Source organism: Artibeus jamaicensis, unplaced genomic scaffold (genome assembly GCF_021234435.1).
Source record: "Artibeus jamaicensis isolate MK-2021 breed Jamaican fruit bat unplaced genomic scaffold, CSHL_Jam_final contig_793, whole genome shotgun sequence".
Lineage (NCBI taxonomy): Eukaryota > Metazoa > Chordata > Mammalia > Chiroptera > Phyllostomidae > Artibeus > Artibeus jamaicensis.
The window spans coordinates 11,091,633-11,106,580 of NW_026521975.1; the positions used below are offsets into that span (position 1 = coordinate 11,091,633).

Here is a 14,948-nt window from a genome sequence, read left to right on the forward strand (position 1 = left end):
TACTGTATCCAGCAAAGGTATCATTTAGAATGGAAGGGCAGATAAAGTGCTTCCCAGATAAGGTCAAGTCAAAAGATTTCCTTATCACTAAGCCCTTAATATATGAAATGTTAAAGGGGCTTATCTAAGAAAAAGATCAAAACTGTAAACAGTAAAATGACAACAAACTCACAACTATCAACAACTGAACTTAAACAAATACAAAAACAAGCTGAGCAAACAACTAGAACAGAAACAGATTCAGAGAAACAATGATCATAAGGAGGGTTATCACTGGGGATATGGGGAGAGAAAGAGGGAAATGGTACAGGGAACAAGAAGAATACATGGTAAGTACAAAATAATCAGGAGGAGCTTAAGAATAGTATGGGAAATGGAGAAGCCAAAAAACTTACAGGTATGACTCATGGATATGAACTAAGGTGGGTGATGCTGGCGGGAGGTGGGGTGCAGGGCAGAGGGGAATAAAGGAGAGAAAAATGGGACAACTGTAATAGCATAATCAATAAAATATACTTTGTAAAAAAGGCACAAGCTGTAGAGCCAGGAACAGGCCCAAACAGGGCTGGGTGAAGAAACCAACAATAATAGTTTACACCTTCTCCAGAGCAATTCTCTTTAAACATGTTTTATGATTGTACTGAAGAGGTGAGCTCACACACTGCTGGGTAGGGTGAGGAAGGCAGGCAAAAGGTAGCCTCCTCCTCCTCTCTGTGGTTCCCAAAAATCCTGCTCCAGCCCCAAACTCACAAACCCCACTCAGCAAAACTGAAGCCCTGCCCTTCCCCAAAGTCCTTTATTACAAAGAAATTTAATGTGCTTGTTATTACTTAAGCATGTCCCTTAAGGTTCCCATTCCCATTATATTCCCACCAATGACATCTAGCTTTCCCCTAAAGAAGTTCTGATAAATACAACTTTATCCATCCATAGCATTTCTAGGGACATTTGAGCAAACCTAACAGGTTGGTGCATGGCCATTGACCAGTGAGTCAGCCTATTAACCTGAATCTGGCTTTGTCACACCACCTTTCCTCATTCCCCCACCCAATAGTGCACGTTCTAGAGCTACACGATATTTCTATCCACAGGAACCCCTCTGGACATTCCTCTGGACTCCCAGTGAAAACAAACCTTCCTAAGTTAATCATCAATTATAAATATAAAGATAGTACACAGAAAAGCCACATTAAGCACTAGCAGGTGCTTAGTAAGTATGTGAATAAATGAATTAATTAATGAATTACTAAACATTAGCCCCCAGGAGATGGATCATGCAGGGACAAAAATTAATACATGAATAAATGATCAAATGAATGATTGGATGAATGAGGAAGGAAGGGAGGGAGGAAGGGAAAGAGGGAGGAAAGAAAGAGCCTAGAGACCAGGGTCCCTTTGACCTCCTAGCATGGCTCCTCACCTGTCCCTGAGTTTGGGGCAACAGGACTCAGCCACAGCAGGAGTAGGAGAACCAGCCACATAGCTGCAAGCATTGAGCAGAAACCAAGTGTTTCAGGGACCAAGGCTGAGGCTTTTAATATCCCATTCCAGCAAGCTCATTTGTTATCTGCACCCCTAGGGAGGAGCCAGCTGACACCTGGGCAAGGGCTGGGGTGTGGCACCAAGATAGTGAGTGACACAAGTGTCCCAGCTGCTTAGAATAGCTTGCACAAGCAAAGGTAATGCAGTCAAACCACTATTTTTTCATCTCCTGGGGTCTTCAGAGCCCATGAAAAGAGCAGAATCAGAGAAATCAGAGTGACATTGTTGTCAGGGAATTGGGACATCATCTAGTCTGACCCTCTCATTTTGTAGACAAGGATAAGGAGGCCCAAAGAACACAAGCAGTGCCCCATTTTCACACAGCTCAAATATTGTAAAGCTGAGGTGAGAACCCCAACCTCCTTGTTCCCATCCAGTGTTCTTTTCACCAAAATGTCATGGAGGTACTCAGAGACACCCCTTGGGAGAATCAGCTCAGCAGCTTTATTCCCTACTTAACCCCAGAGTTGGTATAAGTTGTATACATTACATGGCTATTAAAAGTTGAACAGAAGATTTGAGGGGCAGAGAATAGGAGAAGGTGGGGTAGATATTTGAGGGCAATATTCATGATAGGAAAATGAAAAATCAGGTGACTCCATTGGTCACTTGGGAAATTTCTAACTATAATGTGGTACCAGTTCTGTCCTTGGCCCAACCAGGTTTCTGTTCAATCCCTACATGTGGCAGAGGGTCTGTTTTAAAACAGACAGTGGCTGCACAAAACAGCCTCAATAGTCACTCCTATCCTTACCCTATCACCTTCCACTCTAGAAGCCAGAAGAGTTAGATCTTAACTTTCTAGTCTCCCTTTACTTTGCGATTAGTGATATAGTTCTGGACAGCAAAACATAGATAGAAATATGCTATAGAACTTCTTGAGTTTTTCTTTCTTATAGAATGGGCAGGCAGCACAGGGGAGCTTGCTGGCAATGCCCCCTTTTCTATCTTTTTGTCTTTAATGTAATGTGATGCCTGGAGCTGTGGCAGTCATTCTATAATCATGAGGCAACGATCACACAAGGATGGAGAGGCAATATTTTGAAGCTAGTGAAGCAGAAGGACGGAAAAAGCCTGGGCACCAAAGACATCATTGAATAATTAAACCAGGGTTACCTATCACTTCCTTGGGGCTTCTTAGAATGTGAAAAAAATAAACCTCTGTTTGTTTGCTATTTTTAGTTACGATTTCTATAACACACAATGCATAACCACATAGTGATGATCTTTGGAATTGCTTGAGCCATGCTGGAAAACTACGTCCAGGGAGGCCATGATGGAGACTGTACTCTGTAGGAGATGGGATACAATGACCCACAGAAGTCCCTTCCAGGGGTACTATGAGATAGAAATAGAAAGTGCAGAAACTCATAGCTTATGAATATTTGCTTCAAGGGACATAGAAATATTTGGGGAGGGGGGTCTCAGGACTATAAATGCTATCACTTTGCCACATTTAAAAAACTCATCAATTAACAATACTATTTAACATCCATTCTAATCCAACTTTGAGGATCCAGCAATGAACAAGACAGATACAGTTCTGCCTTTAAGAAGTTCAGTCTAGTAGTAAAAGAGGCATACAATGACAGGCAATTATAATATAATATGATGATGACTATGACAGGGAGAGACAGAGGATGGGGACCTAACAGGGGCCTGGGAGGTGGGATGAAAGCAGGGGACTGGAAAGACTTTTCAGAAGTATACTGCTTATGCCAAACTTAGAAGATGAGTTGGATTTATCCAGGCAGAGCACTGGGTGGGGTGGGAGAATGTTCCAAGGAAGGGAATGACATGTTTAGCAGTTCCCATGTCGTACATTTAATTCTCATAATTTATTTTCATTACTGTATAATATTGCGCTATGATAGGAAGGTGAAATGGTGCTGATGCTATAAAAAACAATATGGTGGGTTCCTCAAGTAATTAAAAACAGAACTGCCATATGATCCAGCAATTCCACATTTAGGTATATATCAAAAGAATTGAAAGCAGAGGATGGACAGATATTTGTACACCAATGTTTATAGGACCATTATTCACAATAGCCAAAAAGTGAATGAAAGCAATCCAAGTGTCTAATGGATAACCCAAGTATGAATGGATAAAAAAATGTGGTATATACACACAATGGAATATTATTCAGCTTTAAAAAGGATGGAAATTCTGGTGGTTTGAGGGGAACCCCATCTTACAGAGTACTCCCAGTGACAGATGAAATGAGTCATCCCAGACACAATCTGTTCTATGGGAAAGGGGGTGGTGATTCCCTCTAGTGGAGAATGTCCCAAGCCCTTCTCTGAAATGTCTTTTTTTGGGGATCAGTATGTGTAAGGGTGCACAGCATGCATAGCTCTTCAATCAATGACAAAAGGCTATAGTTATAGAAAACAGGTATTATCTATAGATAACAATGGAAGGAACACAGAGGTCTGCCTCAGGTCAGGGTCTGTTAGTAATGCTGACACCAGAGGGTCTTTAAGGCATGTTTCATGAGATAAGGAGTTCACTCCTTATGGACCTTGAACTTAAACATCCGGTTTATATCAACAGAGCCATACAAAGCAAAACAAGCTTCAAAGTATACAATGCATTCTTCAGGCCTGATTTCCCACGGGAACACTCAGTGCTAACATTGGATCATGCCTGCTTCCTGCAATCTTGGCCTTCCGGTCAAGTATTACAGGCCTTTTTCAAAGGCCTAGCTTGTGTGGGGCTACAGTCTCTGATACCACACAAAGCAGTCCCCAGTAGTGGTTAAAAATCAGAAGGAATATCTCATCTATGGTGACACCTCTGATGAGTGAGAGGATCCCAGCTCCACAACAGGTTCCCAGCACAGGGTTCCAGCACCAGGAAAAAAAGTCCCCATAACTTCTGGCTGTGAAAACCAGCATGGATTGTGGATGAGTGAAACAGAGTGCTCCTGGAGTCCCACGCAGTCCTCTTAAAGGGCCCACAAGCTGACTTGGACTCACTTGGTCTTGGCTCCAGCACTGGGGTAGCAGCTTAAAAAGCCAGGGATGTATAGGAAGAAAGTGAATTTTACAGCTTCAGGATGAGGGCTGGAGGGTCAGTTTTCTCTCAGAAGCAAGTGTTGGCAGAGGCCATTGTTACTTTGCTGAATCCTCCCTTGTGGGTCCAGACAGGTACTATACCTGAGTCTCTATCAGTCTAACACTGCTCACCCAACCCTGGCAATTCCCTGAGATCCTGCCATACCCAAGAGCATATGTGTACCTCTTGCTAAGTGGCCCTAATGGCAGACATCCTTGGTTCACAGTTTGGCCCTCCCAGGCACTTCCAAGCCCAGCATGAGTAGCAGCCATCTGCTAAGTGGCCTAGGAAGGGAAGAGGTGGCAGCTGACCTTGCCCTGCACCTCATGGGAAGCCCCTGAGCCAGCTGATGAAGAGCTTCAGACCATACTGGAGCACCATATAACCACCTTCACAAGCAACACACCAGCAGAGCTGCTGGGCACCAGAGTCCTGCTGAAGTGAGTCCTGCTTCATGAGTCAGACCCTGAACAGCATCTCTACTTTAATTACAGATACACCTCACAGTCCATCAACCTAGGGAATAAATCCCTCTGATTTGCCAGTCCCTCTGATTTATGTGCTAAGAGCACCCAAAGCTCAACTACAAAAGGAGGACGCACATATCCCACACATGGGGGGGAAGCACCTTGCTAAGGTGACTGAGGAGGCTGTGCCACTTGGCCTTAAAGGACACCTACTGCATAAAGCCACTCTACCAAGACCAGGAAACTTAATTGCTCTACCTAATGTACAGGAAAAGACACAGGTAGTCAGCCAAAATGAGGAGACAAAGAAACCTGTCCTAAATGAAAGAACAGAACAAAACTCCAGAAAAGGAATTAAATAAAATGGGGATAAGCAATCTACCAGATGTAGAGTTCAAAACACTGGCTATAATGATGCTCAATGAACTTAGGGGAAGAGTAGATTTATTTTCTTTTTTAAGGTTTTATTTATTTACTTTTAGAGAAAGGGGAAGTAAGGGAGAAATAGAGGGAGAGAAACACTGATGTGTGAGAGAAATATCAATTGGTTGTCTTTAGCATGCCCAGAACTGGGGACCTGGCTTGCAGCCCTGGCATATGACCTGAATGGGAATCAAACTGATGACATTTTGGTTTGTGGGATGATGTTCAACTCAGTGAGCCCCACCAGCCAGGGAGGAGAGACTAGATAAACTCAGTGAGAACTTCAACAAAGACAAAGGAAACATAAAAATTGAGATAAAAATAATAAAAAAGAACCAGTTGGAAATGAAGAATAAAATAAGTGAAATTAAAATTATGCTACAAGGAATCAATAGATTAGATAAGCAGAGGATCAAGTCAGTGATTTGGAGGATAAGAAAGAATAAAACAGCCCTGGCTGGTGTGGCTCAGTGTATTGAGCACTTGCCTGCAAACCAAAGGGTCACCAGTTAGATTCCCTGTCTGGGCACATGCCTGGGTTACAGGCCAGGTCTGTAAGGGGCACTGGGACAACATCAAGTATACCAACATCTGCATCATGGAGGTGCCATAAGGAGAAGTGAGAGAGTAAGCAAACAAGAGAGCAACTTGTTTGAAAAAATAATAATGGAAAACTTTTCTAATCTGGTGAAGAAAAAGGATACACAAGTCCAGGAAGCACAGAGAGTTCCAAACAAGAGGAATCCAAAGAAGAAGGTTTAAGGGGCCACTGGTACATCATCAAGTGTACCAACATCTGTATCATAGGAGTACCAGAAGAAGAGAGTGAGCAAAGAATCAAGAACATGTTTGAGGGGATCCAAGATGGTGGCAGAGTATGTAGAAGCTACACTAATGTCCTCCCAGGATAAAGCTGAAATTACAACTAAATTATAGAAAAATCATTCTGAATAACCAAGTGAACACATGCTGGAGAGAAGCCTAATAACCAAGGACTTACAGAAGAAACCACATCACCACATTGAGACTGGTAGGAAGTTTAGAGACATGAAAAGGCTGTCCGGGCTCCCACAGGCAGCAACTGAACTTCTGGAGGAATATTTCAGTGCCTGGTAGGTCCTCCTGAAAAATATGGGGTCTGAACTCAAAACTGGTGTCCCCAGCCTACAGCACCAGAACCAGGAAAGCAACCCAAATAGCATACAGTTCTGAAAAGCAGTGATGTTTCTAGCCACTAGCGGCTAGTGACACAGACAGCCTCTTCAAGGGTCAACACACAAAATTTCATTTGTGTCCCCTTACTCTGAGCTCTACAACATGGAGGGCAGAGCAGAATAGAACTGTGTGAGGAGAGTGTAGGGTTGGTGGCTCTGTAGAGGAAGCTGAATTGTCAGGCACCAGGATCCCTAAGCTCAGTCATTCTTCATACTGAAGAAGCCATGTTTCTCAGACAGAGCACATCACTCCATGCAGCATCAGCCAGGGGAGAAACAATAGCACCACCTGCAGGAATCACTCTCATTCCACCCTGTGAAGCTTGAGCCTGGCTGCTGAAGAGTACAGCTAGAGGTTATTTCAGAGACAAAGCCTAACAAAGCCTACAGGCCAAGGAAGATCTCTGGGAGCTCTGAGACATTAGCTGACTCACTCCTAGACCCAGTGCTGGTAAAAATTGGCCTTGGTGTGCTTTGGGGTTTGGTCTGTACACACCCAGGCCCAGCAGAGGGAGCAAAAAGCTGTGGATTGCTGATAGCTCCAAATAGGCTGCCAAGGGCCAGTCACAGGTAGTGTCTGACATAGGTCTACAGAGTCTTTTCAGATCTACCTAAAATACATAGAAACAAACAGAAAGAGGCAGTCAGAATAGGAAGATAACCAAACAGACCCCAAATGAGAGAACAAGAAAATTCTCCAGAAACAGAGCTAGATGAAATGGAGGTATGCTATTTATCAGAGAGAGAGAGAGAGAGAGAGAGAGAGAGAGAGTTCAGAGTAATGATTATAAGACTACTCAACAACATGAAAAAAGGGATAGAAATCATTAAAAAGGATCAGTTACAAATAGAGAATGCAATATCTGAAATAAATAATACACTGAAGGAATAAACAGTAGGTTAGATGAAGCAGAGGATCAAATCAGTGATTTGGAAGACAAGGTGAAAAAGACACCCTGTACAGCAAAAAGTAAAAAGAATTTTTAAAAAATGAGGAGAGTTTAAGAAACCTTTAGTACAACATGAAGCATAACAGCATTCACATCATGGGGATACTAGAAGGAGAATAAAGTGAGCAAGGGATCAAGAATCTATTTGAAGAAATAATGACCAAAAACTTCTCTAACCTGTTTAAGGAAAAAGACACACAAGTCCAGGAAGCACAGAGAGTTCCAAACAATATGGACCCAAAGAGACCTACACCAAGACACATCATAATTAAAATGGCAAAGCTTAAAGACAGAGAGAATCTTAAAGGAGAAAAGCAGTTAGTTACCTACAAGGGAGCACCAATTAAACTGTCATCTGCTTTCTAAATGGAAATACTTCAGGCCAGAAGGGACTGACATAAAATATTCAGGTGATGAAAAGTAAGGACATACAATTAGAGCTACTCTACCCAGCAAAGCTATCATTTAAAATTGAAGGAGAAATAAAGAGTTTCCCATATGGAAAAACCTAAAGACATTTGTTAACACTGAACCAGTACTGCAACAAATGTTAAAGGGTTTGCATTAAGAAGAATAAGAAGAAGGAGGAGGAGAAGAGAGAAAAAGAGAAAGAGAAATAGTTAAAAAAATAAAATGGCAATAAATCCATATCCAACAATAATCACTTTAAAAGTAAATGGCTTAAATGCTCTACAAAAGACATTGGGTAGCTGAACAGATAAGAAAACAAGACTCATATATATGTTGTCCCCAAGAGACCCACCTCAGAGTGAAAGATGCACACAGACTTAAAGTAAAGGGATGGAAAAAGATATTTCATGCCAATGGAAAGGGAAGAAAAACTGGAATAGCAATACTTATGAGTGTACTCAACAAAATAGACTTTAAAACCAAGGCTATTGTCAGTGACAAAGAAGGGAATAATCCAACAACAGGTTATAACCCTAATAAGTATTAATGCACCCAACATATGAGCACCTAAATATGTAAAGCAAATCTTGATGGACATAAAGGAAGAGATCAACAGAAATACAGTCATAGTAGTGGATTTTAACACCCCATTGACTTCAGTGGATAGATCTTTCGGACAGATCAACAAGGAGACATTGGCCTTAATTGACACACTAGATCAAATGAATTTAATTGATATCCACAGAGCATTTCATCCCAAAGCAGCAGAATATGCATCTTTTCAAGTGTACATGGAATGTTTTCTATGATAGATTACATGCTAGGACACTAAACAAGTTTCAGTAAATTTAAGAAGACTGAAAACATATCAAGCATCTTCTCTGAACACAATGCCATGAAATTTAAAATAAATGACAATAAGAAAATTTTAAAAATACATGAAGACATGGAATCTAAATAACATGTTATTAAACAATGAATGGGTCAACAAGATCAAGGAAGAAGTCAAAAATACCTTGAAACAAATTAAAATGAGGACATAACAATCCAAAATCTGTAGGACACAGGGAAAGCAATTCTAAGGGGGGAAATTCATAGCAACACTGGCCTATCTCAAAAAAAAAAGCTCAAATTTAAAAAGTAAATGTATACTTAAAAGAACTTGAAAAAGAACAATAAATAAAGCCCTAAGGGAGAAGAAGGAGAGAAATGATAAAGGTCAGTCAGAAATGAACAACACAGAGTCTAAAAAACAATACAAAATGTCAATGAATCCAAGAGAAAGTTCTTTGAAAAGATAAACAAGATCAACAAACCTTTAACCAGACTCATTAAGAAAAAAGAGGACCCAAACAAATAAGATTAGAAATGAAAGAGGAGAAATAACAACTGACACCAAAGAAATACAAAAGATTGTAAGAAAATGTTATGAACTATGTGCCAACAAACTGGACAACCTGGGAGAAATAGATAAATTCCTAGAAACACATAATCTTCCAAAACAAATCAGGAAAAATTCAAGAATCTGAATAGACAGATTACACCTTTTGAAACCGAAGCACAAAAACTCCCACCAAACAATAACCCTAAACTAGATGGCTTCACATGTGAATTTTACCAAACATTTCAGGAAGAACTAACACCTATCCTTCTCAAAGTATTTTTAAAAATTCAGAGGAGGGATGACTCCTAATCTCATTTCATGAATCCGGCATTATCCTAATTCCAAAACCAGATAAAGATACTACAAAGAAAGAAAATTATAGGCCAATATCACTGATGAACATAGATGCTAAAATTCTCAACAAAATACTAGCAATCTGAATACAGCAATACAGCAAAAAGATCATACAACATGATCAAGTGGGATTTATTCTGGGAATGCACAGTTGGTAAAACATTCACAAGTCAATAAATGTGATACACCATATGAACAAAATGAAGGATAAAAACTACATGAACATATCAGTAGATTTAGAAAAAAAGCATTTGATAAAATCCAGCAGCCATTTACGATAAAAACCCTCAGCAAAGTAGGATAGAGGGAATATAGCTAAATATAATAAAGACCATATATGACAAACCCACTGCCAGCATCATATTCAATGGGCAAAAACTACAAGTGTGCCCTTTAAGATAAAAAAAAGACAGGGACGTCTTTTTATTCAACATAGTACTGGAAGTACTAGACATAGCAATCAGACAAGAAGAAGAAATAAAAGGCATACAAATTGGAAAGGAAGAAGTAAAACAGTCTTTATTTGCAGATGTCATGATACTGTATGTGGAGAACCATAAATATTCCACCAGGAAATTACTAGAACTGATAAATAGATTCAGTAAAGTAGCAGGAGACAAAATTAATATCCAGAAATCAGTTGCATTTTTAAATGCCAAAAATTAACTAACAGAAAGGGTAATTAAGAAAACAATCCCACTCACAATTGCCTCAAAAAGAATAAAATATCCAGAAATAAACCTAACCAAGGATATAAAAGACCTATACTCAGAAAATTATGACACTGAAGAAAGAAATGGAAGAAAATACAAATAAGTGGAAGCAGATAACATGTTAATGGATAGGAGAATTAACATAATTAAAATGTCCATATTACCTAAAGCAATCTATATATTCAATGCAATTTCTATCAAGATACCAATGACATATTTTATAAAACTAGACCAAATATATTTTAAAATTTATATGGAATCACAAAAGGCCCTGAATAGCAACAGTGATCTTGAGAAAGAACAAAATTGGAGGAATCACACTGCCTCATATCAAACTGTACTATAAGGCCACAGTAATCAAAACAGTCTGGTACTGGCATAAAAACAGACATGTAGCCCTGGCTGGTGTGGCTCAGTGGGTTGAGTGCTGGCCTGTAAACCCAAGGGTTGCTGGTTTGAGTCCCAGTCTAGGGCATATGCCTGGGTCGTGGGCCAGGTCCCCAGTAGTGGGTGCTCGAGAAGCAACTACACACTGATGTTTCTTTCCCTCTCTTTCTCCTTCCCTTCCCTTCTCTCTAAAAATAAATAAATAAATAAATTTTAAAAGGTAATAAAATAAATTTTAAAATAAAGAAAAAGGAAAGAAGAACAGACACATAGGTCAATGGAACTGAGTAGAGAGCCCAAATATAAACCCACACTTTTATAGTCAAATGATATTCAACAGAGAAAGCAAGCACATACAAGGGACTAAAGATAGTTTATTCAATAAATGATGTTGGGAAAATTGGACAGATAGGTGCAAAAAAATTAAAGTAGACCACCTTCTTACACCACACACAGGACTAAGCTCAAAATAGATTAATGACTTAAATCTTAGACCCACAATGATAAAAATCCTAGAAGAAAACATAGGCAGTAAAATCTTGGACATTGTTCAGAGTAATGTTTTTTTTTCCATATATCTCCTCAGGCAAGAAAGACAAAAGAAAAAATAAACAAATGGAACTACATCAAAATAAAAAGGTTTTGTCCAGCAAAGAAAAACATCACCAAAATAAAAAGACAAACCGCTGATTGGGAGAACATATTCACCAGTACATCCAATAAGGGTTTAATATCCAAAATTTATAAAAAACTTATAAAACTCAACACCAAAAAAAAAAAATGGGCAAAGGACCTGAATAGACACTTTTCCAAAGAGGACATACAGAGGGCCAATAGTTATATGAAAAGATCCTCAATGTCACTAATCATCCAAGAAATGCAAATTAAAATCACAATGAGATATTATCTCACTCTGTTCAGAATGGCTATCATCAATAAATTAACAAACAACAAGTGCTGGTGAGGGTGTGGAGAAAAAGGAGCACTACAACCAAAATTACTCTACCCAACAAAGCTATCATTTAGAATCAAAGGACAGATAAAATGCTTCCCAGACAAGAAAAAGTTAAAGGTGTTCATCACCACCAATCCAATATTACAAGAAATGTTACAGTGTCTTCTCTTAAGAAGAGAGAAAAAAGATTAAAAATATGAATAATAAAATGGTAATAAATACATGTCTATCAATAATTACTTTAAATGCAAGTGATTAAGTGGTCCAATCAAAAGACATAGGGTAGGACTTCTGGTCAAAATGATGGCATAGGCAGACATGGCTTGCTTCTTCACACAACCACAACAAAATTACAACTACAGTATAGAACAACCATCACTTAGAACCGACAGAAATTGAGCTGAATGGAAACCTGACCACTACAGAATTAAAGAAAACACATCCATCCAAAGTGGTAGGAGGGGCACAGATGTGGAATGGGTTGATCCCACATCCACATGTGGTGGATAAAAATTTGGGAAGGATATGTTGGGAGCAAGGAGTCCCAGCCCCACACCAGGCACCGCAGCCCAGGATTCCAGAGCTAGGAAGATAAGACCCCTACAACTTCTGGCTGCAAAAACAAGCAGGGATTGGATTGGTTGGAAGGAACTTCTGGAACTCCAAGCAGTTTGTCTTAAAGAACCCACACGCAGATTCACCTACTCAGACTCACTCCCTCTGGGCTCTGGCACTGAGGAGGTGGCTTGAGGGACACCAGTGGTGTGCAGGGGGAGGCTGGGGTGTCTGGTGTCAAGGCAAGCAGAAGCTATTGTCCCTTTTCTGGGCCTTCCGCCCACAGAGCTGGCAAATTAGTATCATATCTAAGATTCCATCAACCTTGCCAACACTGTTTGACCCATGTGGGAGTTCCCTAGAAACTTCACGTGTAGAATAAGTGGAGGCAGTCTGGCTTCCTCACCCAGGTTCTGGGTAACTAAGGGAAGCAGTGTTCCCATAGCCATGGAGGGGATTGATAACCGGTGTTCTCATAGTCTTGAGACTGGGTCCAATAAACTGTTCCTATAACATGAAGTGAGCTCACATGCACAGAATTATGTTAGGTTATGTAATGGCTTGACAGTTTTCCAGCTTTGTTCCCCTGTAGCACTTAAAATGGGTAGGGACTCCCTGCTGGGTACAATGATGGGAGAGATGCAAGGGAGCAGGTGCCATGATGGGTGCCACGCTGGGGAGCAAGGGCCGTGACATGAGACATGAAGACAGATATGCAGCTTGTAGCATGTGTGGCTCGCCCACCATGAATAAAGGCATCCCAGACATCCCAACAGCTCCGTGAATATTCTTCCATCTGTACAAATACCATGAACCTGCCTGGCCTTGAATGGTCGCAACACACCATTCCACCCAACTTAAGTGCTAACCCAAGATATATTTCCATATGAATGGCTGGTCTTGGCTCATGCCCCACAACTTTCTAAATCCTCTCAAACAAGCAGCAGCTGGACTCTGTGAGCCCCAGGCCCAAAACTAGAGTCAACCGGCCTAGTTTGACAGCTTGGCTTCATCTGGAACTCTGCAAGCCCAGCATAGGTAGCAGCCGTCTCAGATTGCTTTATAGCTCAGGCAGGTTGGCCCCAGGCAAAACATAGATGGGGGCTGGTCTTGGCCTGTACCACCAAGGAAACCCCATGCTAGAACTCCCAGTGGACTGCTACAGACCATGTTTCAGCACCACCACCCTGCCCCTGCACAGCTAATCCTCCAGGAGGGTGGAGATGGTGGTACGTGGTCATAGCCATTCCTTGCAGCTGACTGGCCTGTGTAAGTCTCTCCCACTGATCTGCCAACAGAAGCCAAAGCTCTACTACAAGAGAACGGTGTATGCAGCCCACACGAAGGGTACAACTTGAGTACCCAATTTTGGTGATAGGGAAGGTAGTGCCACCCTACAGGACAACTATTACATTAGGCAACTAGTACAATAGGCTACACTAGGCTACTACCAGGATACAGAGTCAAAGCAGCTCTACCTAATACATAGAAACAAACACAGGGAGGCTACCAAAACAAAGAAACATGGCCCAAATGAAAGAACAGATCAAAACTCCAGAAAAAGAGCCCAACACAATGGAGATAAGCAATCTGTCAGATGCAGAGTTCAAAACACTTGTTATAAGGATGCTCAGGGAACTTTGTGAGAACCTTAACAGAATAAAAAACATCCAGTCAGAAATGAAGGATACACTAATTGAAATAAAGAACAAGTTACAGTGAAACAACAGTAGAGTGGATGAAGCTGAGAATCAAATCAATGATTTGGAACATAAGGAAGCAAAAAACAACTAAATCAGAACAACAAGAAGAAAAGAGGATCCAAAAAAATGAAGATAGTGTAAGCAACCTTCAGGACAACTTTAAGCAATCCAACATTTGCTTCACAGGGGTGCCAGAAGGAGAAGAAAAACAGCAGGAAAATGGAAATCTATTTGAAAGAATAATGAAAGAAAACTTCCCTAATTTGGTGAAGGAAATAGACATTCAAGTCCAGGAAGCACTGAGTCCCAGACAAGATGGAAGCAAAGAAGCCCACCCTGAGACACATCGTATTAAAATCTCAAAGGTTAAAGATAAAGAGATAGGAGGGGGTGTGTGGGAGAATGGGTGAGAGGTGAGGAGATTAAGAAGACAAATAGGTAGTTACGGAATAACCACAGGGATGTTAAGTACAGTATAGGAAAGGGAGTAGCCAAAGAACTTACCCATGGACATGAATAAGGGTCGGGGGATTGCCTGAGAGAGTGGCAGGTACAGGGTGGAGGTGAGCAAATGGGGGAAATCAGGACAACTGTAATAGTATAATCAATAAAATATAATATAAAAAATACATAGGGTAGCTCGCCCTGGTCTTGTAGCTCAGTTGGTTGGAGTAGCATACTGTATACCAAATGGCTGTGGGTTCGATCTCTGCTCAGGGCACATACAGGAGGCAATTGATCAAGGTTTCTCTCTCACACCAATATTTCTCTCTCTCTCACACTCTCTCAAATCAATAAATATATCTTCAGGTGAGGATTAAAAAAAGACA

At 40.7% G+C, this 14,948-nt stretch overlaps 1 protein-coding gene across 1 annotated transcript in view; it reads right to left on the reverse strand.

Annotated features, from left to right (window-relative positions):
- MUC20 (mucin 20, cell surface associated) overlaps nucleotides 1-1,518 on the reverse strand; it is a 31,834-nt gene extending 30,316 nt beyond the window's left edge. The window contains exon 1 of the mRNA XM_037131852.2: nucleotides 1,421-1,518. The gene's annotated coding sequence lies outside the window, so the exon portion shown is untranslated. The remainder of the gene's footprint in view (nucleotides 1-1,420) is intronic.
- Nucleotides 1,519-14,948: the final 13,430 nt, after the last annotated feature.